The sequence below is a fragment of the Nicotiana sylvestris genome, chromosome 8 (genome assembly GCF_000393655.2).
Source record: "Nicotiana sylvestris chromosome 8, ASM39365v2, whole genome shotgun sequence".
Lineage (NCBI taxonomy): Eukaryota > Viridiplantae > Streptophyta > Magnoliopsida > Solanales > Solanaceae > Nicotiana > Nicotiana sylvestris.
This window is the reverse complement of record NC_091064.1, coordinates 27,796,750-27,824,141: the sequence shown is the minus strand read 5'-3', so window position 1 is coordinate 27,824,141 and position 27,392 is coordinate 27,796,750. Positions and strand designations below refer to the sequence as shown.

Here is a 27,392-nt window from a genome sequence, read left to right as displayed (position 1 = left end):
CGCAGGTCTATCCTAGTTTTCAACCTCGCTCATTTGTGAAACCCAGGTATGCTTTCTCTTCTGAGTTGCTCTTTTCTTCTCTAAGTCCTTCTTCTCCTTCTTCTCTAACATTAAATTGGTAAAAGGTTTCATAATTTTATTTCTTTTTTGTATAATCAATAGATATATTATTGGGTTGGGATTCCTAATTTGATTTCTCTGAAGTATACTCATATTTGTAGCGTACTGTGTGTTTGAAGAATTAATCTTCAAATAGGGGAAAGGTATATTTATATTTGTTCATGTTTGCCGTTTGGGAGAAAGTATATGGAAATGTAATAATGTGGCCTTTTGTTTTGGCCTTGTTGTAAGAGGCCTTGGTGGCCAATTTAAAACCATCAGAATTGAGATTTGCTGGCCAAGTTATAACCAAGCAAATCCAATTCCTTTATTTATAAATTGAGCCGATTCAGGCTCATTTGAGGTACACCAACAACATTTGAATTATTCATTTCTTGTTCTTCTCCTCCTTCTTTAGGAATTAAGATTATTTTGTAAGAGAGTTGAGTGTCGGAAAATACTTGTGTGAACCCTTCTTTGGAGTGATCTTGTGAGATTATTCTTTTGGGATATTTGGGAATAATTAGAGTTTTTACTCTAATTTTGTACTCTCTTTTGTACTCTTATTGTTATAGTGAAATTGCTCCTCTCCGCTTGTGGACATAGGTCACACTGACCGAACCACATTAAATTGGTGTCTTCTTTATCTGCTTTAATTACCATTATTATCAACTGGCATTGTCTTTGTTATTGTCATTATAATATTGTTTGGCTAAATTCCGCACTATTCGGGTTTTCGATCCTAAAAAATCGCAGGTCTACCCTAGTTTTCAACCTCGCTCATTTGTGAAACCCAAGTATGCTTCCTCTTCTGAGTTGCTCTTTTTCTTCTCTAAGTCCTTCTTCTCCTTCTTCTCTGACATTAAATTGGTAAAATGTTTCATAATTTCGTTTCTTTTTTGTATAATCAATAAATATATTATTGGATTGGGATTCCTAATTTGATTTCTCTGAAGTATACTCATATTTGTAGCATACTGTGTGTTTGAAGAATTAATCTTCAAATAGGGTAAATGTATATTTATATTTGTTCATGTTTGTAGTTTGGGGGAAAGTATATGGAAAGGAGTTGCAAGAAAAATGCAAAAAAGAGATTAGCCTAATTTATTGCTCGGAGGAAGATTAATACTCGGGGGATAGGGGGAGTGTAGGGTCACATGGGGAATATTGGGACAACTATCTACAACTGGTGGAGGTTGAGTCTCGATGGTATTACTAGAAAGTAGCAGTAGTTTAATGTAAAGGAGTCAGAGACCATGAACCCTTGGAAAAAGCTTCTTAAATATTATACTTACTACTTTATCTTTTGTTATGGATATGGTTAGGAATTTAAGAAGGAAATTTCACAGGAGTCAACCCAATTGGTTGATATTCACACCTAATATATCGTCTGACCTTACTATATTCGGTTTAGAAATCGAGATAGAAATCCTGAACTTCATGTCTAATATAGTCAACCTCACCCTTGTGCTCAATTGGCGAGTCTTTGTCTTCAGCAAGTAGTATTTCTGTAAGCAAGATTGAAAAATGTACCTTGTTGCAAATATATATCACATTTCTTTGTTTGATATCATTATTTTCTTTTCCAGTAATATTTCTAAACTATTGAAACAAGTATAAGATTATACTCTCAGTATTTTTTGAAATTTTAAAATGGCAAGCATTTTCATCTGATGTACATTACAATGCATTAACTAAAAAGATAAAGAAGCCTAATCCTCTAGTGCGACCTTAGACTTCAACATAATTTTGTGCATATTGTAATAACTTGTGTTCATCTTAGTATTTTTCCTGTCTTTTATATTTTTTTAATCTAATTTTTATCTACTCTCCAAGGTTATGGAACCTAGTAAGCAATGGATGCAAAATAAGGTGGGATCAACTACGAGGATTGCTGCCAAATATGCACTCGTCGTGCCAGGAGCTATAGGAAAGGGACGAGGACGAGGACGAGGACTTAAATCTTTCGTTGAGAAGGAGAATATGCCAACTAAGAGTTTATTTCCTCAATCTAGTGATCTAATTAAGTAATACATCCAAATAATTGAAACAACTAAGACTTTTTAAATATAATATTTTTAATTTGCATAACTGAATTTTAATGCCGAAGTGCTAGTAATCTGATTTCTTTTTGACAGGTGCTATAGGGAAGGGACGAGGACAGGGGCTTAAAAAATCTACCACGTTTTCTAGTCAAGGAATGATACATAAAAACAACATCGTTCTTGATAAAGAGTACATGGAAGTTGATATTCCATTGCCTTCATCTACTAATCAAGTTAAGAAATACACCCAAAAAGTTGAAACAGGTAAGTTTTTTCAAATCGTTGTTTTTTTAATTGCATATGTAACTGAAACAAATGCCAAATCTTTTAATAATATGGTTTCTTAAGTTCAGGTGCTATAAGGAAGGGTAACTTCATCTTGTCACACCTCCCTTTTTACCTACCCCGGAAAGGGTATAAGGGAGTTTTTTTCCAACTTAAAGTGACAATCGAAACGAGATTATTTATCTAAGAATCAGAGTCGCCACTTGGGATAATTTATGGTGTCCCAAGTCACCGGTTCAAATCCCAAATCGAGGAAAAATTTGACTCTGTATTACAATCCGCGAACCAGAAATTCGGGTAAGGAATTCTGTTAACCCGGGAGAAGGTGTTAGGCATTCCCGAATTCCGTGGTTTTAGCACGGTGACTCAATTGTTATTATTGGTCTATTTATATGATTTTTAGAACACTTTCAAACCCATGTGCGTTTTTACATGCTTTTATTTAATTTTAGGAAGATTTCAACGTTATACAAAACACGTCTTTGGATCACGCCACATGAAATGCACCCACGATCCGTGACATATTTTGTTTAACATTGATAGGATTTGGATTTGGATCACATGAAATGCACACCCGATAGTTTAGGAAGGTAAGTTATTAAAGTAACGCGCCTAAAGCAACTACACGTTTGCAACTTTGCGAGGGTCATGAAAATTACTAAATGGCGCGTCTCAAATTCTAAGGATCAACACAAGATTAATTAAATGAGGGCCATGCAATGACAATTTTTGTTGGGCATGGCGCACCTCAGTTCTAAATTAAAGAGGCATTCAAACTAGCTTTGGAGGGCCATAAGCTATTTTGCGTTATTTAGTATGGCTAACCTCATTCTAAAAAAATATTAATTGTTTAAAGAAAACTGTAGGATTCCTAATTACTCAAATATTGACTAATGGATTTGTTGAAGGCCAAAAGAAAGTACTACTTCATTTTAAAGAAAAACTCAAGCCCAATCAACGAGCCCAATCAACGAGCCCAATCCGTATGGGTCATGTGCAAATAGAGTATTCTGAGATACACATGTCGAACCTCCACAACAACTGAAATCAGTCAGATTTTTAACGTGCCAAATTAACATTAAACCAAAAGTCATTGCAAGCTTTGGGGCTCGAAGCAGGCCCGTCATGATGAAGGTCGACAAAACCAAAACAGCTCAAAGCTGTGCATTCGTACTTGAGAATGCTTTCGCCACTTGGGCTGGCTTTAAGCCCAGATTTTACAAACTAACAATTAATTTAGATTAAAAGCTAAGTGGGATTAAACCTACAATTATTCCTGACTCTTAGATAAGGGACACAAATTGCCTAATTAACTTCCATATTTACAATTGTCTTAACATAGAATAATTGACCAAATGTTCCCAAACCAATCCATTATTATTCATGAGTAAACATACTGGAACTATGGATATCAGTCCTTTAAATAACTTGACAAGAACAGTCATACAAATTTTAAATTCGTTCAAACCTTGGCTTAATCAGTGTACATGATAAATGGAGACTTGTAAAGGGGCCTAATGAACAAACATGATTTCAAACCTTAGGCTCATGGGCAAACATGCTTATAAAACAACATCAATACACGTACAAGCCAAATACCTAACATTTTAATGGATTCAAATAAACATTAGAACCAAAACCTTACTGATATTTGAGAGAAACTTAAGCAAAAAATCTGTGATCTAGAGCACAAATCAAAATAAACTAAATAATTGAGGCCTACAGTTCATTTTCCATACAAACAATCCACAAACCTGCTCATACACCTTCTAAACATGTTATTTAATGTTGAAACTAAACAATTGGCTAAAACACAAACCCAATTTTATAAAACCAGTACCAGCTCGTTTAACATCTACCATTACCAATCTACTACATGGTATTTAAATAGTAACGAAAAAAAATAAAGAGAAACTATGACAAATACAACCTATATTCCATCGGATTCCACTTGATTCTCATAACCAACATTCAATCAGTATTTCTGGACTAAGGAAATACCTGGAAATGAAAGTAAAGGGGATAAGATCAGCAGTAGCAATAACAGTATCCAACAACAGAAAGAAACCACAGAAAAAAAATAGCTGTAAACCAAAGACTGATGCTCAAAAATCAAAAATCCACAACCAGAACTTCAAACCAAGCTTTTAAACCACCAAATTCAAATCATTTGAGCCCAGATAAGTTAGAAACTATTTTAGGAATTAGAAACTGAAGAGATCACAGAAAGGATTCAATCAAACCGTGAAAAGAAGCCGTTTATATTTTTGGAATTTTATCCCCTAGGTCTCTCTCTTATTTTGTCCTTCCTCTTAAACTTCTATATCTCTATTTCTTTTTCTTTGGACTCTATATTCTGTCCCTTCTCTTTCAATCTTTTCCTAAGCAAGCTTTATATAGGATCTCTTAAGGCAGCCTAAAATCAATTCCCTATTCACAAATGCCCCTTCCTCAATTTCTGAATTGATTCCACTCAATTCTTTGCTCTTTATTTTATTCAATAATGCACTCCTAAACCCTACCACTATTAGAAGCTTCTTAATTAGTTAGGTAAGGTTCACACAACCTAAATAATCCCTAGGCTATCCTTATAACCCCTGTTAATTACTCAAACCTAAGAAATGGGTCAAATTGACCCAAAGTCCTTGAGCTACTGTATGTGATCCAAACCAATTACTGCGATCATATGGAAGGCAAAAAACAAAAGCGACTACTTAAATGGATTCAACATACGACTGATTAATAACAACTACTATATAACTGATTAATATCAACAAACAAACATAAAATTAGTTAGGTTATTAAAACAAACGGCCTAATTATATGAACTAAGTCAGCGGACCAATAAGAATCATAGAACAACTTTCACAAAAAGAAACAAAGGGGACAATGAGCAGAGAACTGTTTGAACTCAACAGATTGGTCGAGTTTTCAAAGGGAGTAAAAAAAATCTAACTAAAGAAAGGGAGAGGAAAAAGGAGATGAAATGAATTAAAAGAATGAAAACACTTACCATTTCAAAAATCAACAACCTGCTATAGACCTTGATTTAACGAGACTGATGTTAAATATTTGTTCTTTGTCAAGAACAACTGAGCAGCATCAGTCTTCATCGAATCTAATCTTCAAAACTTTGACATAAACAACATCATAAGACCATGCATGCCACTAGGTTTTATTGAGGACAATCTTAGATTTTTAGGTCTCGACCTCAAATTTAAGATTCGAGAGATTCTGACAATATTCGAGGGAAAACAATAATGGATTTGGTACGAGGGAGATATGGGGGTTAGGTGATGTTGATTTAGGGTCGATTGGGTAAGTTAGGGTTTAAGGGTGTGACCTTCGATCCCATATTTGAAGAGTTCGACTGTGATTCGAAGGTAATGGGTTGAGGATTCAGAATAGGGAGATGAAGGAGAGTCGATGGTGTGAATTTGGGGTTGTTTGGTGGTTCTCCGCCGCCATAGGTGATTTCCGACAGGCGGTCAACGGTGGTTTGAGGCGGCGATTTTGGCTGGTCTCTAAGAGAGATCAGAGACGATGAGGGAGAGGGGGTCTGAGAGGGTAAGGGGTTTGAGGTTTTGAGTATATTAAATTGATGATTTAATTAGGGCTGGTGGATGGTTGGAATCCAACGGCTCTGATTAAATCATTAATGGGAAACAGGGTTGTTTTGTTTCACTGGGGGGGAACCGATTTGGTTTTGGATCGGGTTGGGGTTTGGGAAATAGGCGAGAATCTGGACCGTTTGATCAAACTAATTCAACGGTCCAGATTAAAACACCTGAAACGACATCTTTTGGATTAAGCTGGAGATGGATCGGCTATTGGGGTGGGTCTGGGCCAGTTTTGGTTGGGTTTTGGGGACAATTGTCAAGTTTGGCCCAAATACAGCCTTTTCTATTTCCTTTTATTTTCATTTCTTTTCCTTTCCCAATTTCTTTTAAATTAAACTAAAATAAAAACCTAAATTAATTCCTAATCCAAATTATCTAATTAATTTAATTAACTCTAAATTGTGACTACCACAACTAAGTTAAGTACCAAATTAAAGGGAGAATTACCAAAAAATCAAAAATTTAAAAGCAACAATAAACTATTTTTTGTGATTTTCCATTTTTGTAAAGCTACTTAATTAATTCTTAAAATATCAAAGTTAAATACTAAATGAAAAAAAAATGCAATATTTTTTTTATTTTTAAATAATTTAAATAAAATAAACATGCACAGACAAATACAAACAATAACAGAAAATGCCACAAAAAATCCGCAAAATTGCGAACAATGGGAAACATTATTTTGTTTTTGAATTTATGAGAATAATTCATATAGGGCAAAAATCACGTGACAGCTGCCCCTCTTTGCTCGGAAACACGAAGAGTTTTCGTGCAAAGATCAAGTGAGCGGATACGAGCGATTTTTGCCCATTTGAATACTCCGTGTGAAGCATCTTTGAAAGAATCTGACCGAACCTCTACTTCAAAGGTTTCCTACATATCCTTGGCTATAAAGGAATCAGGTCAGTGTAGTTCGGGAAGTTTCAGTAGCTGGGACTACCATGAAGCTGTGATTTCACTGTTGCTGCTGCTACTGCTTACTGACCTCCTTATTACACCGTGACAAAATAAAAGAAGCTAGACTAATCTATGAACTATGCATTACAAAGATTTATTTTCAAACTTGATCTTGTGATTGTTGTTGCCTTGTTGACTTGTATTTTCCTACAGAAGTTCCTTTGTTGCTGACTTGAATCGTAATTTTGTGATGCTTTCCCTTTCCTTTAATTACTTTCCCTTGTTTTCTAGGTGGATACCTGATTGCCGAACTTTAACCATCTTCCTTTGACTATTATTGCCTTTCCTTGAATTGCTTCCTTATGTTCTTCTTCCTTTCATTTTAGGTGGTTTCTTGATTGCCAATACTTGAATTGTATTCCCTTCCTATGAAACTCGAATTGCTTTCCCCTTTCAACTTGAACTGTCTTCTTTTGACCATTGTTGCCTTCCCTCTGTTCTCCAAGCGGGTTCCTGATTACTGAAACTTGAATCGTATTCCTTGCCTTCGTTCTTCAGGCGGGCTCCTGATTATTGAAGTTTGATTTGTACTTCTTCCCTTCGTTCTCCAGGTGGGCTCCTGATTTCAACAAAATTTGAATTTGTACTTCTTCCCTTTTTCTTCAGGCGGGCTCCTGATTTCCAACATTTGAATTGTACTTTTTTCTTTCGTTCTCCAGGCGGGCTCCTGATTACTGAAACTTGAACTGTATTCCCTTGCTCTCCAGGTGGGCGCATGACTGCTAAAACTTGAATTGCATTCCCTTGCTCTCCAGGTGGGCGCCTGACTGCTGAAACTTGAATTGTATTCCATTGCTCTCCAGGTGGGTGCCTGATTGCTGAAACTTTAACTGTTTTTTCCTTGACTTGTTCTCCCTTGTTCCTCTAGGTGGGTGCCTGATTACCAATACTTGTGTCAATCTTCCTTGAAACTTGATTTGTTTTCCCTTGTTCTCCAGGTGGGCTCCTGATTACTTGATTCTGAACTGCTTTTTATCCTTAACATCCGTGTTGTTCTTCCCTGTTCTTCAGACGAGCACCTGACTTCAACAAAATAGACAAAACAAAGAAAATTTTCTACCCCAGTTTGGTAGTCGGGAACCTTTGTGAGTGTTAAATGAATCATGTTACTTAATATCTCTAACAATCTATAAACTAGATCCCATTATCCAGGAGGGTCCTGAAAATTTCTAGTAAAATGCCCGTTTCAAAGCTGCATTATATTTTCTTCTATTGAACCTTGTTATCTAACTTGGTCCTAAAACTTCATCCCATTATCCAGGAGGGTCCTGAAAAGTTTTAAATTAAATATTATCTTACAAGTGACGCTTTTAAAGCTAAACTATACTTCCTTATAGCCGAACTTACGCTAAAACTTGTTATCTAATGGAATTCTTAGTGCTATGTCCCATTATTCAGGAGGGTCCTGAAAATTTCTAGTGAATCCTATCTCAAGCATGCAAACTTCGAAGTTCCGCTTATATTCCTTTGGGGTACATTTATGCTAGATTCTGCTACTCATAATTATTTTAAATTTTAAACTAAGTCCCATTTTCCAGGAGGGTCCTGAGAACTTTGCAATCAAACCTGCTTGGAGCTAGCTCTTTCTTCACGTAGGATTTCTCCGAAACAAATGAAATTTTTGCCCCTATTTCAAATCAAAGAAAAATCTTGTCAGTTTAAAACGTGGTGGTTAGTTGTGGCATTCTTGCTGAAGGTGGTTCTTCCTTTGCCATGCTTTGCTTTGACTGGCTGCTTTGAGCCGGTCGAGAATTGTTTGACCTTCTAATTGATCCTTAACCCTAGGACCCTAGATGATCTGAGTGCTCTACACCCCAACTGTTGTTTTTCATTTCTGACCTCTACATCTCCCGCGACATTACTGAACCATTTCATTGATTTAACTTTTGCTTACACTCTATGTACCACTTATCATCACGCTATCTCTGGCATGTCCTAGCTAGATTTTGCTTCGTGCAATTTTGAAACTGGTAGTAAACTTTGAAATTCCTTCTTATTTGTTGAAACAAGGCTAACCTTGGAAGAGCTTTAGAGGAGTAAAATTAACAGCAATGAAACTAGAACCAATAATCATGGTATGTATTTTGGATTAATCAACCTAGTCTGTTTAACCAATCACTTTTCCAATTGTTTTACTTTGTGCTCCAAAATCTCCGCAACCCGATGTTTACTTTCCGCCAGCTTACAGACCTTGTTTGGCTTGCAATGCCCTGAAGGATTTTCACCGACAAACCTCTCTCATTTGTTCATTACTCAATTCCTTGTTGCCTCATGGTGCCCGTTAAGGTTTTCACCAATAAGACTCTCTCATTTTTACTTTCTCTCAGCTTTCGTCACCTCATGGTGCCCACGAGGGTTTTCACCAATAAGACTCTCATTTTTTGATTTCTCTTGCTTAAACCGGACTGTTGTCCCTGATATGAATCCTCTTTACTTGCTTGACTTGGCATCTCTCGAAGACTGATCGGGAGGTCTTTCTTTGGACTGTAATGTGGGCTCTTTGGATATGTTTGGAAAGAAAAAGGTATCAAAAAGGCTTAAAGCAACTTAAATAGGTCAAAATTACAACTTTTGGAATTTGATCTCTTACCACAATCACAACTTCTATCCCAGTTTCTTGCTTGGGGATTTTTGATTTTTATTTTGATATGATATGACCGAGCCGTGAGGCTGCCTTCGTATCCTTAACAGGAATCAGGTCAAACGTAGTTCACACCTAAATTTCTTTGTTTTCTTGTACTTTCTCTTTTCGCTTTTTTTTTTCTTTCTTTTCTCTCTTTTTCGTTATTGATTCCAAAAGAGGGGTATGAAATAAAATAAATAAGGCTCAAAAGGGGAAACAAAGGGTAGAGTGTTTAGATAGCAGAACAAATTGCCTTCGTCATTCCAATCTTCGAAACAATGCCAAGTACAAACAATCAACAATTGAACCAAAGAAATCATACATAATATCTCTTGACTGCATCAGAATTGATAGCCATGTCTACACATTTGCCTTCGATATTTGTTAGATACAAAGCACCATTGGACTACACTCTTGTTACAATGAACGACCCTTGCCAATTTGGGGCGAACTTGCCCTTCGCTTCGGCTTGGTGTGGAAGGATGCGCTTTAATACTTGCTGACCCACTTCAAACTTTCAGGGACGCACCTTTTTGTTGTACGCTCTTGCCATTCTATTTTGATATAACTGCCCATGACACACTGCTGCCAATCTCTTCTCATCGATCAAACTTAACTGCTCCAAACGGGTTTTGACCCACTCATCATCCTCAATCTCGGCCTCAGCAACAATCTGAAGGGATGAGATTTCAACTTTCGCAGGTATCACTACTTCAGTGCCATATACCAACAAGTAAGGAGTTGCACCCAATGAAGTGCGAACAGTAGTGCAATAACCCAACAATGCGAATGGTAACTTTTCATGCCATTGCTTGGAACCTTCCACCATTTTCCGAAGTAGCTTCTTTATGTTCTTGTTGGCTGCCTCGACTGCTCCATTTTCCTTGGGGCGATATGGGGTGGAATTGTGATGCGTAATCTTAAATTGTTGACATACCTCTTTCATCAAGTTAATGTTAAGATTAGCACCATTATCTGTGACGATCACCTTTGGTATCCCAAATCAACAGATGATATTTGAGTGAACGAAATCGACCACTGCTTTCTTGGTCACAGACTTGTTGGTTTTAGCCTCAACCCACTTGGTGAAATAATCAATGGCCACCAGAATGAACCTATGCTCATTGGATGATGCTGGTTCAATTGGTCCAATGACATCCATGCCCCAAGCAACGAAGGGCCATGATGCCAAAATTGTGTGCAATTCCGATGGTGGAGAATGAATTAAATCTCCATGTACCTGGCATTGATGATATTTGCGCACAAAACTGATACAATCTCGCTCCATGGTGAGCCAATAATAACCTGCTTGGAGAATTTTCTTCGCCAGCACATATCCACTCATATGTGCTCCTCAGACTCCAGAATGTACTTCGGTCATGACAGTCGTGGCTTGTTTAGCATCTATGCATCTCAACAATCCAATATCTGGAGTTCTTTTATACAAAACTCCTCCACTAAAGAAAAATCCACTTGCCAACCGTCGAATTGTTCTCTTTTGATCCCCCATGGCTTGCACCAGATATACCCCCATTCTGATGTACTCCCTGATATCATAGAACCACTATTCACCATAAAGTTCTTCTTCCACCATGTTACAGTAAGCATGCTGATCTCGGACTTGAATATGTAGAGGATCGACATAAGCTTTGTCCGGATGGTGCAACATTGATGCCAAGGTAGCCAAAGCATCGGCCACCTCATTATGGACCCTTGGAATATGCTTGAACTCCACTGATCGAAACCGTTGACAAAGATCATGCAAATATTGTCGGTACGGTATGAGCTTCAAATCTCGTGTTTCCCATTCTTCTTGAATTTGATGTACCAGAAGATCCAAGTCTCCCAAGACCAAGACTTCCTGGATATCCATGTCTGCAGCTAGCCTTAAGCCTAAAATGCATGCTTCGTACTCAGCCATATTGTTGGTACAATAAAAACGAAGTTGAGCTGTAACAGGATAGTGATGCCCTGTTTTAGAAATAAGAACGGCTCCTATTCCAACTCCTTTCATGTTAGCATCCCCATAAAAAAAAATTCCAACCTGGTTTTTCACTCTGCTCTAGCTCGTCAATATGCATCACCTCTTCATCGGGAAAATAAGTCCTCAATGGCTCATATTCTTCATCGACCGGGTTCTCGACCAAATGATCGGCCAACGCTTGGGCTTTCATTGAGGTCCGAGTCACATAGACGATGTCAAACTCTGTGAGCAAAATCTGCCACTTCGCAAGCCTCCCTGTGGGCATAGGCTTTTGAAAAATATACTTCAACGAATCCAAGCGCGAAATGAGGTAAGTAGTATAGTATGACAAATAATGTTTCAATTTCTGTGCTAACCAAGTTAGGGCGCAACATGTCCTTTCCAGGTGAGTGTACTTAACCTCATAAGCTGTGAACTTCTTGCTAAGATAGTAGATGGCCTTTTCCTTCCTGCCAGTGATATCATGCTGACCCAATACACAACCAAATGAATTTTCCAGGACTGTCAAGTAAAGAATCAAAGGTCTCCCTGGTTCTGGTGGAACCAGCACAGGTGGGTTTAACAAGTATCCTTTTATCTTATCAAATGCTTCTTAACACTCATCAGTCCACTTGATCGCAACATACTTCTTCAGCAACTTGAAAATAGGCTCACAAGTTGTCATGAGTTGAGCAATAAACCTGCTGATGTAGTTCAATCTCCCTAACAGACTCATCACCTCAGTCTTGTTCCTCGGAGGTGGCAATTCTTGGATACTTGGATCTTTGATGGGTCCAACTCAATGGCTCAACGGCTGACTATGAATCCCAACAATTTTACGGATGGAACACCAAATGTGCACTTGGCAGGGTTAAGCTTGAGGTTGTACCTGCGAAGCCTTTGGAAAAATTTCCTCAAATCTCCGATGTGGTCGGCCTGTTGCTTCGACTTTATGATTACATCATCTACGTACACCTCAATCTCCTTGTGTATCATATCATGGAACACAGTAGTCATTGCCCTCATGTAAGTTGCCCCAGCAGTTTTCAAACCAAATGGCATTACTCGGTAACAATAAGTTTCCCATGGCGTGATGAATGTCGTCTTTTCCGCATCTTCTTCATCCATTAAAATATAATGATACCCTGCATAGCAATCCACAAAAGATCCACTCTCACGCTTGGCGCAATTATCGATCAAAATGTGGATGTTGGGTAGTGGGAAATTATCCTTTGGACTTGCTTTGTTGAGATTGCGGTAATCAACGCATACTCTGATCTTGCCGTCCTTCTTCTGTACTGGCACAACATTAGCTAACCAAACATGATATCGTGTGACCCAAATGACCTTTGCGTCCAACTACTTAGTGATTTCTTCCTTAATCTTCACACTCGTATCAGTTTTGAACTTTCTCAATTTTTTCTTGACGGGAAGGAATGTCGGGTCAGTGGGTAACTTGTGGACCACTAAATTAGTGCTTAAACCCGGCATGTCGTCATATGACCATGCAAAAATATCTTTGTATTCAATCAGGGCTTTGATCATCTCTTCCCTGATCTTTGGTTCAAGGTGGACGCTTATTTTAGTCTCTCTGATATTATCTGCATCCCCTAAATTAATGGCTTCTATATCATTCAGGTTGGGTTTGGGTTTTCCTTCAAAGTGATTTAATTCCTTACTAATTTCTTCAAAGGCCTCTTCCTCATCATATTCTGATTCGTCATCACACTCTACTTCTTGAATTATTTTTCAGAATTAGATTGATTTTTAAGACTGAGATGAGGATTCCTCTCGCATTCCATGTCATTAGAACCAGCGTAAAAAGAACTGTACAGAAAAGAAAAGAAAAACAAAAGGGAAACTATTAGGAGTGATGAAGAAAGGGAAATTGCATTTCATTGAATGATAAAAGATAACAAGGTTTGCACAATCAAATAGACTGAAAGATAAAAATCTGGATTACAACCCTGGAATAACCCAAACAAACTGAAGGAAAATCAAAATAAACTACCAAGACTCCTTTTGAGTGGGGAGAGGAGTGACTTTCCAATTATTAAGCTTTATTTTTGGCCCGACGAATTGAATTTCTGCGTTGCTAGAACCTTCACTACTTTCCACCATGTTCATACCGTCGAACAACTTCTCAAATCTTTCAATTAACGCCTTATCAGGATCAATCACAGGACTAGGAATTGTTGTTACCGGTCATTTTCTGGTACCGTACTTGACAAATGATATGGAGAGACGTGGGACTGGCTTTGGAAGGACCCATGCCCTCTGTTTTAACTTTCTGGCTCTTCTTATGTCTACGGCAGTGGGCTTGAATCCCAGACCAAATGTTCCCAAGTTTTCAGGAAGAGCCACCGGCTGTATGATCCCTTGCAAAGATGAGCCCAAACCTTTACCAAGTACAAAACCATTCTTCAACATCTCATATGCCACCATGACTGATGCGACAGTTATCTTCGGATTTGGAATGTATTTTCACTCTGGAACTTTCTCTACCAACATCATGTCAAAAACCTGGTAGACCCACGGTCCCTTGTCATCTTCCACTTCAATGAACGATACAATGGCATCGCTGTGAGCGCATAAACTGTCTTCGCCATGCACAACTATTTCCTATCTATCCCATTCAAATTTGACCACCTGGTGTAGTGTTGATGGGACTGCTTTAGCGGCATGAATCCACAGTCGACCTAAAAGCAGATTGTAGGACACAACTATATCCAGCACCTGGAATTCTATTGTGAAGTCAACTGGCCCTATTGTCAGCTCTAGTATTATATCCCCAGCTAAATCTTTGCCTCCGCCATCAAATCCCGGACACATATACTACTCTTATGAATCCTCTTATTTTCCACTTTCAACTTACTCAGAGTGGAAAGAGGGCAGATGTTTGCACTGGAACCATTATCGACCAATACCCGGGTAACCACGGAGTTCTCACATTTCACCGTAAGGTAAAGGGCTCTGTTATGCTTAGTACCCTCTACGGGCAATTCATGATAGGAAAAAGTGACTCTGTTCACTTCAAAGATCTTGTTGGCTATCTTTTGCGGATGGTTCACGGTGATATTATCGGGAACATGAGCCTCATTCAAGATTTTCATTAAAGCTTGACGGTGCTCGTCTGAGTGGATTAACAATGACAATAGTAAAATTTAAGCATGCGTCTTTCTTAATTATTCCATGATAGAATAGTCCCACACCTTCATCTTCTCAATAATTCCTCTGCATCTTCTTCAGTTACAGCTTTCTTTACCAGCACTGATTTATCTTTGGAGATCTTAGCTTTTCTCAACTCCTCGGGGGCAAAACATCTTCCCGAGCGAGTGAAACCCTGGGTTTCGCAAACTTCTTCTTTGATTTCTTTCCCTTTGTAAGTCACTATCATCCGTTTGCAATTCCATGGAATAGCCCTGCTGTTGACTATTGGTAACTGGGTTACCGTCTTGAAAATGACATGATCTGTACGGGCGCCCTCCACGATTACGACAGGTTTGCTTGCCACTCCTGGCACAACCACTTTCATCCTTTCTTGCTTTGCTGCAACATCACTCGAAGACCCCTTCTTAACTATTACGGATGGTTCACTACTCCTTTTTATTGACTTGAGCACTGATTTCTCACTTGATGATTGTTCAACTGTCTTGACCCCACTGGACCGAATCATCATGACGGTTTGTGACGGCTTCCTGGGCTCTCCTCCCTCATGCACTATTTCAATCATATTTGCCTTAGGATGGGCTGGCATCAGATTCCGGTTGATATTGGGCGCCTCAGGATCTTGAACTTCAATCCGATTGGTATCAATAAGATCCTGGATAGCACTTTTTAAGTGCCAGCACTTCTCCGTGTCATGACCTGGAGTGCCAGAACAATACTCATAGCTTACGGAATAATCAAGATTTTTTGGGGGAGGATTTGGCAATTTGGACTGTATCGGCCTCAGCATGTCCAGTTGTCTTAGCCTGTGGAATAAACCGATATATGACTCTCCCAATGGAGTAAAGGTTTTCGTTTTCTGCAACCTTTCATCCTTAAATGCTTGATTAGGCCAGAAACTTGGTCCAGGAGGGTTTCGGTAGGCTCGTGGGGGTGGATAAGTGTTTTGGGGAATGGGCGCATGCCATTGCGCGTGAGTGGGAGGTTGGTTGTATGTTTGGGCATGGTGGACAGAAAAATGAGGTTCTGGTGAGGGGTAGTAGTGTTGGGGTGGATTATATGGGCTATGAGGGTAACTTTGGTGGTGGGGTCGAGGCTGATTATAGTGGTGAGATGAGCCTATGGATCCGAACCAAGTTCCTGAATCAACCATTGCTACGTCCTTTCTCTTTTTTTTCCCAATTCCTCATGTGCTGCCCTGAATAGCCTGAGTGGTCGCCTTAATAGCCGAATAGCTCATGATTTTATTCGACTTGAGGCCCTCTTCTACCATACCTCCCATCTTCACTACTTCATTGAAGGATTTTCCTATAGCTGAGACCAGCCATAGTAAGTAGGTTCTAAGACCTGTAAGAAATAATCCATCATCTCACTTTCTTTCATTGGAGGGTCTACTCTTGCTGTTGCTCTCTCCATCAGAAACCATACTCTTTAAAACTTTCACTATGCTTTTTCTCCAGTTTTTTCAAGGACAGTCAATATGGAACGATCTCAAGATTGTATTGGAAGTGACAAGTGAATTCTTGCGCCAGATCATCCCATGTTTACCACCTTCCGTGATCCTGCCAGGTGTACCACTCCAGCGCCGATCCACTCAGACTTTGACTGAAATATGTCATCAGCAATTCATCTTTTCCTCCAGCTCCCCTCATCTTGCTACAAAAACCTCTCAAGTGTGCTACTGGATCACCGTGCCCATCGTACAAATCAAACTTGGGCATCTTAAACCCTACTGGTAATTGCATATTTGGAAATAGACACAGGTCTTTGTAAGCCATACTTACTTGACCTCCTAACCCCCGTATGTCTCTAAATGATTGTTCTAAGCTTTTAACTTTTCTAAACATCTCCTTCTGTTCAGGATTTTTGGATGGTTTTTCAGCTTTCGCAGGGAGATCAAAATGAGGAGTATAAACTTCTGAAGCTTTGAAAGTGGGCTCTGGGGGGTAGTATTTGTTATCCTGGGCTTGGAACACAAGATCACTGGAAGATTGGTGTAGTATAGCAGATGGGGATGCTACGAAGACAGGAGTGATTGGGGGAGGAGGATATGGAACTGGTTTGGGTGGTGGAGCTTGCGGGGTTTGAGAGGTGGTGCCTTGGTAATGATCATAAATAGGAAATCCTGCAGATGAATCAACAGTAGGATGTTCCTGGGTTTGAGTCAATGGCGGGATGAAAGTAGGGTTGGCGAGGTATGCTGGTGGTGGTTGCCCTTTTGCCCAAGCCTGGTACATTTCGTCCATCTGCTGCTTCAACTTATACATCTCTTCTTTCATCGAATTAACATCCAATTCTTCCACCTGTCTTGAAGGATCGATGCTACTCGCATCATGTTCTTGGTTAGACATGATCAATTTGCCTTTGGACCTGGTGTTGTATGGATCGGTTGCCAGAATGTTCAACAAACTAACCACCTGCCTTAGTTCTGGAGCATCAACAACAAACTCGTTAGTGATTAGAGCTTAACAGATTGGTAACCGCATATTTGTGGAATGCAATGCACCTAAGTAATTAATCATTTCTATCATGTATTTGCTCAATTGCTTGTGTCATAACGGCTTTTCCTTATTTCCATGTGCAACTTCCCTTTTTCTCTTTTTTTTTTCTTTTTTTTTTTCATTCTTGCCTTTCTTTGTTTGAATTCTCTTTGTTTTTTTATTCTCTCATTTCCCTTTCTTATTTAGTTTCGTTCTCACGGTTTCTTATTTGCTTTCTCTTTTCTCTTGGTTATGGCCGAATCCTATGGAGATTGCCTACGTATCATGACCCCGCATGAATCAGACCGAGCGTAGTTTTGGGGTATAAGTGTAAAAATAAGTAATAAAACATTTTTGGGATTTTCAAAAAGCAAATACTTTGATTATAATGACTCAAAAACTAACAGACTCAAAAGAAACTAACAGACTCTAACAGAAAGAAAATACAGACTCAAGTAAAAAAAATCACGAATACATTAATGCCTCAAATGCTCCCGGGGCCCGGGGGACATCATCCAGTCTCGCCACGGGCCTATATGCAAGATCCCTTTGAAGCCTCTCCAAGTCACTCATTATTTGTCGGACAAATGTCATCACTGCCGCGAATAAAGTGGTGCGAGTCATATCCTCACATGCTTGGCATTTCACAATAATGTAGTCGGCGATGACTCTGACCCGCTCTCGGTTTCTACTCTTTTCCTAAAGCAGACGCCCGACCTGTTGATTCCGGGCTTCTAACACCTGAGTGTCGTGGAGATGTTGATTTTGCAACTATTGCATTCCTTCCTCCATCTGAGCCATCAAATCATAACAGTGGTTCCTATCAGCTTTGAAGTCCTTGGCTTGCTTGGCTGCTTCATTCTCAAGGGTAGTCATTTTTCTCTTCAGGATGGTGATTGTCCCTTCATTCTTTCTTTTCATTTGCTGCACAAACTTTGCCTGCTGTTCCGCCTTCTTTTCCCATTGTGCCCGGACTTCTAGGTTGGCCTCAGACTGTTCCAGGACATCTTGACACTCAAGGGCTTTCTTTTTCAGACTGCTTATAAGCCTTTCATCCGCTCGGCTTCTTTCCGGGTTTCTAGCAACTGTTTTCATCTTCCGGATTTGAACTTTGAGGGTTTCATTTTCCTGAGTTAGTTTTTTCTTTTCTCCCTCATTGCGGCGGCTTGCAAACCATTTTCAAACTAAAGGTCCAAGACTTGCCTTTCTAACATGCTTATGGTAGCCCTGTACTCGTTTTCTTTGGTCAACAGTCCCATTGCACATGTGCTCCGTCAGTGAACTGTTGGACATGGGGTCTTTTTGCGGGCCTTTCAGGCTCCTGATGAACTCGGGATCTTTTACCATACCAAGCAGGGTAACCAGGCTCCAACTCACCTCTAGATAGATCTCGTATTTGAGTTTTAAGCTCTAAGAATCTGCACTGATGCCAAATAGGACGCACCTTTTCTTCTGTAAAGGCAGCTTTTGGTTCTAACTCAATGACCTGCCGACTCAAATCTTCATCGTGTGAGATGGTCTGGTAATGGCCTAACTGACGCAGGACTCCATGCGGAGCATAAGACTAGATACTCCGAAGACCCATCAATAGCAAGAAACACACCCCAACCGACATATAAATTACTTCACTGATCGAGAGCCACCCGAACGTCCATTCGATCTTGTTTGCAGTCAAGGATCTCAAGTGGGCGTGCCATGCTTTTGTACCCTTTGGGAACTCATAACCCTCTACCCGCTTTTCCTATTTTTCAATGCACTCGATGCCAGTCATACCACAATTCAAGTATCCGGGACGGTGACAAAGGTGTTCCTCCATCTATAATTGTAACAGCATATTGCACCCTTCAAAGAACTTTCTTCCATCTCGACAAAGGGTCAGAGCTCGATAAATTTCTTCACAGATCAATGACATTATAGTCCCATTTGCCTTTTTCATCATAAAGTCAGCTATCCCCACGAGCCCCAACTCTATATTCCTATCTTTTCTGGGGCAAATCAAAATACCCAGGAACCCCGTTATAAAAGCTAATCCTCTCCGAGCTTCCTACTTGTCTTGGTTTCCTGCATGAGTAAGACCGGTATCTGGCATCTCGAAGCCACAAGGATTCCTGTAACGCCGGTACAAGAAAAAGAAGGTACAAAATCCTTTGGCTAAATTTCCGTCTCGGATGTCCCGAGTGATGCTTAACAGGTCCAAAAATTTGTGAGAGGTTACTACTCTAGGTGCCACCAGGTATTGATTTCTAAGATTCCCGTCGAAACAGGTGTAGCATGCTATCTCTTCCAGTGTAGGAGTTTACTCGAAATCAGCAAAGTGGAATACATTATGTGCTGGGTCCCAAAATGGTATCAAAGCCTCAATTATGTCCTTTCTCGGCTTAACCTTCAAGAGCCCGATAAGACCACCCAACCCTTTTGTCACAACCTTCCTGCTGTCGTCCCCCATATTATGCCACCACATATGTAGCTCCAAAGGGATCTCTTCACGGACTGAGAAAGGTTCATTTGAATTGTGCTCATCCTGCACATTTATTAAGGTGATTTCAATTATAAGAAAACTACGACTCATTTTGACTCAAGAAAAATGACCATTTTTCAAAATTTTCACAAAAATATCTGGCTTTACCGATACGACCTTTCAGCACTCCAAAAACGAAGATTTTAAGGCTGTGTCGGCTAACCAGCCAAAACCTTGAAAACTGACTAAAGGTGGCTATTCTTGCAAAAACAGCCTTCCGGCGCCCTTTTGAGGGACATTCAACTATTTTTGGCAAGAGTGGCATCACCTTACTTATTTGCAATAAAAATAAATTTTTTGTTCTTTTCGGGCTATTTTTGCAAAAAGGAAGTTGGACCCGATGGGGGTTGCCTACGTATCTCACACACTGTGAGAATCAAACTGGCGTAGTTCGGGCAAATAAAACAAAACCAACTATTTTTAAAAACAAAACCTCTTTTTTTCCGCTTTTTTTCATTTCATTTTTCTCAAAAAAATCGACAGAGTTTCAGCACTATTTGGACATTGGGTTTTCAAAACAGGTGACGAACTCACTTAACCCTCACATTGCTATTATTTTTTTTCCAACCTTCTCCCATTCTTTATAAGCCAATCGGCATGCAAATACGAAGCAAATAAATGCACAAGTAGCAAGTAAGATGCATCATGATGGTCCTTTTCATTTCGGGTACACCTGTCCTAGACAGACCCAACCCCTCTGTTGAGTCTCCAAAGTCAAACACACGTGATGCAAATAAACGTTCCTACTAGGGATCCGACATGAGGTTTTGTTATACTAGGTTTAAAACCTGGGTTTATTGTTCTAGACCTGGCTTACCCGAGCAGACAACTTGAGCCGAGGGGTGGGGGCAGCGTACCGGGAATACAGAAGCTTCACCGGCTTTGAAACTTGTCCTAACCTCATTCTAAATTTGGGATATGACTCTAACAGAAGAGAAATCACACGAAGTGCACACTCCTCCATGATTTAGAAGACTCAGAGAGCAGATGGGTTTCGCAGCAGTTTATATACAGTTCACAGAATATTAAAGCGGTAAAAGCAACATTTAGCACATTAGGCCCAAACATGTAACAAAATCAGATAATAATAAAGCCAAATATAAAAATTCATCTAAGCTCGAATTATAAATCCTAAAACAGAGATTCTGGGTTCGTTCCTCAGCAGAGTCTCCAAAGTTGTCACACCTCCCTTTTTACCTAACCCGGAAAGGGTATAAGGGAGTTTTTTTCCAACTTAAAGTGACAATCAAAACGGGATTATTTATCTAAGAATCAGAGTCGCCACTTGGGATAATTTATGGTATCCCAAGTCACCGGTTCAAATCCCAAATCGAGAAAAAATTTAACTATGTATTACAGTCCGCGAACCAGAAATCCGGGTAAGGAATTTTATTAACCCGGGAGAAGGTGTTAGGCATTCCCGAATTCCGTGGTTTTAGCACGGTCGATCAACTGTTATTATTGGCCTATTTATCTGATTTTTAGAACACTTTCAAACCTATGTGAGTTTTTACCTGCTTTTATTTAATTTTAGGAAGATTTCAACGTTATACAAAATACGTTTTTGGATCACGCCACATGAAATGCACCCACGATCTGTGACATATTTTGTTTAACGTTGTTAGGATTTATATTTGGGTCACATGAAATGCACACCTGATAGTTTAGGAGGGTAAGTTATTAAAGTAACGCGCCTAAAGCAACTACGCGTTTGCAACTTTGCGAGGGCCATGAAAATTGCTAAATGGCGTGCCTCGAATTATGAGGACCAACACAAGATTAATTAAATGAGGGCCATGCAATGGTCATTTTTGTTGGGCATGGCGCACCTCAGTTCTAAATTAAAGAGGCATTCAAACTAAGCTTTGGAGGGCCATAAGCTATTTTGCATTATTTAGTTTGGCTAACCTCATTCTAAAAAAATAATAATTATTTAAAGAAAACTGTAGGATTCCTAATTACTCAAATATTGTCTAATGGATTTGTTGAAGGCCAAAAGAAAATACTACTTCATTTTAAAGAAAAACTCAACCCCAATCAACGAGCCAAGTCCGTATGGGTCATGTGCAAATAGAATATTCTAAGATACACATGTCGAACCTCCACAACAACTGAAAGCAGTCAGATTTTTAACGTGCCAAATTAACATTAAACCAAAAGCCATTGCAAGCTTTGGGGCTCGAAGTAGGCCCGTCATGATGAAGGTCGACAAAACCAAAACAGCTCAAAGCTGTGCATTCGTACTTGAGAATGCTTTCGCCACTTGGGCTGGCTTTAAGCCCAGATTTTACAAACTAATAATTAATTTAGATTAAAAGATAAGTGGGATTAAACCTACAATTATTCTTGACTCTTAGCTAAAGAGACACAAATTGCCTAATTAACTTCCATATTTACAATTGTCTTAACATAGAATAATTGACCAAATGTTCCCAAATCAAACCATCACTAATCCATTATGGCTCATGAGTAAACATGCTGGAACTATGGATATCAGTCCTTTAAATAACTTGACAAGAACAGTCATACAAATTTCAAATTCATTCAAACCTTGGCTTAATCCATGTACATGATAAATGGAGACTTGTAAAGGGGCCTAATGAACAAACATGATCTCAAACTTTAGGCTCATGGGCAAACATGCTTATAAAACAACATCAATACATGTACAAGCCAAACACCTAACATTTTAATGGATTCAGATAAACATTAGAACCAAAACCTTACTGATTTTTGACAGAAACGTAAGCAAAAATTCTGTGATCCAAAGCACAAATCAAAATAAACTGAATAATTGAGCCCTACAATTCATTTGCCATACAAACAATCCAGAAACCTGCTCATACACCTTCTAAACATGTTATTTAACGTTAAAACTAAACAATTGGCTAAAACATAAACCCCATTTTATAATACCAGTACCAGCTCGTTTAACATCTACCATTACCAATCTACTACATGGTATTTAAACAGTAAGGAAAAAAACAAAGACAAACTATGGCAAATACAGCCTATATTCTATCGGATTCCACTTAATTCTCATAACCAACATTCAATCAGTATTTCTGGACTAAGGAAATACCTGGAAATGAAAGTAAAGGGGATAAGATCAGCAGTAGCAACAACAGTATCCAGCAACAGAAAGAAACCACAGAAAAAAAAACAGCTGTAAACCAAAGACTGATGCTCAAAAATCAAAAATCCACAACCAGAACTTCAAACCGAGCTTTTAAACCACCAGATTCAAATCATTTGAGCCCAGATAAGTTAGAAACTATTTCAAGAATTAGAAACTGAAGAGATCACAGAAAGAATTCAATCAAACAGTGAAAAGCAGCCGTTTGTATTTTTGGATTTTTATCCCCTAGGTCTCTCTCTTATTCTGTCCTCCCTCTTAAACTTCTATATCTCTGTTTCTTTTTCTTTGAACTCTATATTCTGTCCCTTCTCTTTCAGTCTTTTCCTAAGCAAGCTTTATATAGGATCTCTTAAGGCAACCTAAAATCAATTCCCTATTCACAAATGCTCCTTCCCCAATTTCTTAATTGATTCCACTCAATTCTTTGCTCTTTATTTTATTCAATAATGCACTCCTAAACCCTACCACTATTAGAAGCTTCTTAATTAGTTAGGTAAGGTTCACACAACCTAAATAATACCCAGACTACCCTTACAACCCCTGTTAATTACTCAAACCTAACAAACGGGTCATATTGACCCAGAGTCCTTGAGCTACTGTCTGTGATCCAAACTAATTTCTGCGATCATATGGAAGGCAGAAAACAAAATCGACTACTTAAATGGATTCAACATACGACTGATTAATAACAACTACTATATGACTAATTAATATCAACAAACAAACATGAAATTAGTTAGGTTATTAAAACAAATGACCTTATTAGATGAACTAAGTCAGCGGACCAATAAGAATCATAGAACAACTTTCACAAAAAGAAACAAAGGGGACAACGAGCAGAGAACAGTTTGAACTCAACAGATTGGTCGAGTTTTCAAAGGGAGTAAAATAAAATCTAACAAAAGAAAGGGAGAGGAAAAAGGAGATGAAATGGATTAAAAGAATGAAAACACTTACCATTTCAGAAATCAACAACCAGTTGTAGACCTTGATTTAACGAGACTGATGTTACATATTTGTTCTTTGTCAAGAACAACCGAGCAACATCAGTCTTCGTCGAATCTAATCTTCAAAATTTTGACAGAAACAACATCATATGACCATGCATGCCACTAGGTTTTATTGAGGACAATCGTAGATTTTTAGGGCTCGACCTCAGATTTAACATTTGAGAGATTCTGGCAATATTCGAGGGAAAACAATAATGGATTTGGCACGAGGGAGATATGGGGGTTAGGTGGTGTTGATTTGGGGTCAATTGGGTAAATTAGGGTTTTAGGGTCTAACCTTCGATTCCATATTCGAAGAGTTCGACTGTGATTCGAAGGTAATGGGTTGAGGATTCGGAACGGCGAGATGAAGGAAAGTCGATGGTGTGAATCTGGGGTTGTTTGGTGGTTGCCTGCCGCCGTAGGCGATTTCCGGCAGGCGGTCAACGGTGGTTTGAGGTGGCGATTTTGGCTGGTCTCTGAAGAGAGATCAGAGATGATGGGGGGGGGGGGTTCTGAGGGGGTAAGGGGTTTGAGGTTTTGAGTATATTAAATTGATGATTTAATTAGGCCGTTGGATGATTGGAATCCAACGGCTCTGATTATTATAATTAATAGGAAACTGGGTCGTTTTGTTTCACTGGGGGGAACCGATTTGGTTCTGGATTGGGTCGGGGTTTGGGAAATAGGCGAGAATCTGGACCGTTTGATCAAACTAATTCAACGGTTCAAATTAAAACGCCTAAAACGACGTCGTTTGGATTAAGCTGGAGACAGACCGGCTATTGGGGCGTGTCGCGGCCGGTTTTGGTTGGGTTTTGGGGACAATTGTCAAGTTTGGCCCATATACAACCTTTTCTATTTCCTTTTATTTTCATTTCTTTTCCTTTCCCAATTTCTTTTAAATTAAACTAAAATTAATTCCTAATCCAAATTATCTAATTAATTTAATTAACTCTAAATTATGACTACCACAACTAAGTTAAGTACCAAATTAAAAGGAGAATTACCAAAAAATCAAAAATTAAAAAGCAACAATAAATTATTTTTTGTGATTTTTCATTTTTGTAAAGCTACTTAATTAATTCTTAAAAATGCAAAGTTAAATCCTAAATGCAAAAAAAAATGCAATATATTTTTTTATTTTTAAATAATTTAAATAAAATAAACATGCACAGAAAAATGCAAACAATAACAGAAAATGCCACAAAAAATCCGCAAAATTGCGAACAATGGAAAAAATTGTTTTGTTTTTGAATTTATAAGAATAATTCATATAGGCAAAAATCACGTGCTCACCCATCTGATCTTGGATAGGTAAATAGAGTGTACTTTTCTTATTAGAAGTTAGAACCTGTTCAATATTTGTTCATTGACTGTGGTTGCAAACTTTTTGGAAAGGTGTGGTTGCAAACTTTTTGTTCACAGAGTGTGCTTTTCTTATTAGAACCTGTTTAATATTTTGCTGGTGTCTAGTGCCTAATATAGCGCTTAATTAATTAAGCTTCCTATATACATGCATGCTACAAAAACAACTATAGCTGAACTTGATATGAATTTATATATTACTGTTAAAGTTTTCAAAAAAATCTGCATAGATGTTTTTGCCGATGACTTTGTATAGATTATTTAATTGTGATTTTAGTTCTATGACTGGAGTACTTTTCTTTTCTTTTCTGAAATGCCTCCAACTCTGAATCAACAGCAGTTGTTTCTTGTGTAGCGTTTGCAACGTGTCCTACTACTGCTACTGCTGCATGATTAGCAGTTATTGCTCAATCAGCTGGAGCACTACTATGTTTTCCAGTTTTTTGACTTGTTCTGCCACTGGTATTACTTGTAACTTACCCCCAATAGCTGCTCGATTTGAAACTTTCTCCTGTAAATTTGTTGACCTTCACTACCTTGTAATCTTAACACCTGCTGCTGCCCAATGTTTCTGTTATCTTCTGAATCTTGGACCAAATAATCTGTCGTGCTCTTTTTGCATTGAAATTTCCCAATTTTGATCTCCTTTTTGGTTTAAGCTACCTAGGTATCTGCTTCCATCTATAAATACCAAAATAAAGGAATGGAGGCCAACTTTGAACATGGATAGAGTTGTTGGCAGATGTTATTTGTATCTCTTATTTAGCCAGTGTTATTTATTTTTCTACACAATACTTGAAACTTCATTCAAAATTTAAACTGCTACTCATTTCTCTCTTTTTAAAAACTCTTTACATTAAGTGATTGCAGGCTCAACATTGTCATTATAGTTGCGTGCATATTAGTTGAACAATGCATTATTTTTCCACACCAGAAAAGCTTATTTTTTCACAAAGGCGAGAAGTAATAGGAATACAACAAACCGGGCTAAGTTGAAGATGCTTCATCATATTAGTAGTAAGCTTATTCGAGAGATAATTTATCAAAAGGTATTATCATAAAATCTCTATTTTCCTGAAGGAAATATTTACGAGGCGTTTCTTGACATATTTTCCTTTGATGTAAAGGGTGGGAAAGATGGCAATCCACCAGATTTGGCAACAATCTTTTTGAGACTCTTAAGAAAAATAACAAGCTTGTTGAACTTGAAGCAATTGAAAAACATGAATGTTTGGTAAAATGAATATGTAAATTACTTGAAATTATTATTGCTTCTATCTGATAGAAGACAAAAAAAAGATATCCTTAATTTTCCATCAATCTAAAAATGTTGTATACTTATTTGATCAACCAATTGGAGCTACAAATGCTGACAATACTTCATCACCTCTTTGTTATAAATGAGAATATCCTTTGTAAACTTGAATGAAGGAAATCTAGCAACTCTTTTATTATGGGTGGTATTTCATATTTGCCTTCTATATTCATAAGTCTACATCCTTTGGCCCTTTAAGCAAGTATGTGGTTAACTTGGATGTTGTTTTGCTCTATAGTGACTTATTCATCTTATCTGGTTTCTCAGTTACCTTGTTGCTGCTGTTGATATGTCACAAGTAGCTATAGTGATCTTATCTGCAAGCTTCAAACTTTCCTTGTTCTCCGTTTAAAGATTCACTTTGATTCTCTGATTCTTCTTTTCCTTTTGCACATTGCTTTTTACCGTGCAATTTGAAATCCAAGTCTCCAAAACTTTTTTAATTAATTTTTTTATATTCATGTAGCCTTGTTGATATTGCTAGATAACACCTCAAGAATTTAGACTGCCTTTAGAGTAAGCGGTTTAACCATTGCTAGTGTAAATTTACATATATTTTTTTCCAATAGTTATTCATTGTCTTTTCAAAATTTACATATACTGTTTTACCAATATTTATTCATCGTCTTTTTAAAATTTTGTACTTGCAGGTTTTGAAGATTAAAGCTACAAGTGAAGATTCAAGTTTGGAAGATACACAAGCTCATTATTTTATTGCTAGGAATGTTATGTAAAACTTTATATCATAGTCTAGCTCAGGATGTTAGTTATAATTTTTTTTATTAAGGTGTTGAGGAAATATTGAAACTAACATTATCGGATG

At 38.3% G+C, this 27,392-nt stretch overlaps 1 long non-coding RNA gene across 4 annotated transcripts; it reads left to right on the top strand.

Moving 5' to 3' along the window:
• Positions 1–465: 465 nt before the first annotated feature.
• On the top strand, positions 466–27,392 carry LOC104249562 (uncharacterized). 4 transcript variants are annotated; one of them, XR_011401875.1, is made up of 5 exons: positions 472–896; positions 1,936–2,126; positions 2,238–2,408; positions 27,036–27,085; positions 27,220–27,392. It is a non-coding gene; the product is annotated as an uncharacterized lncRNA (long non-coding RNA). The 4 variants fall into 4 exon arrangements; XR_716796.2 differs by lacking the exons at positions 27,036–27,085; positions 27,220–27,392 and adding an exon at positions 2,498–2,847 and having other exon boundaries at positions 466–896; XR_011401874.1 differs by lacking the exon at positions 27,036–27,085.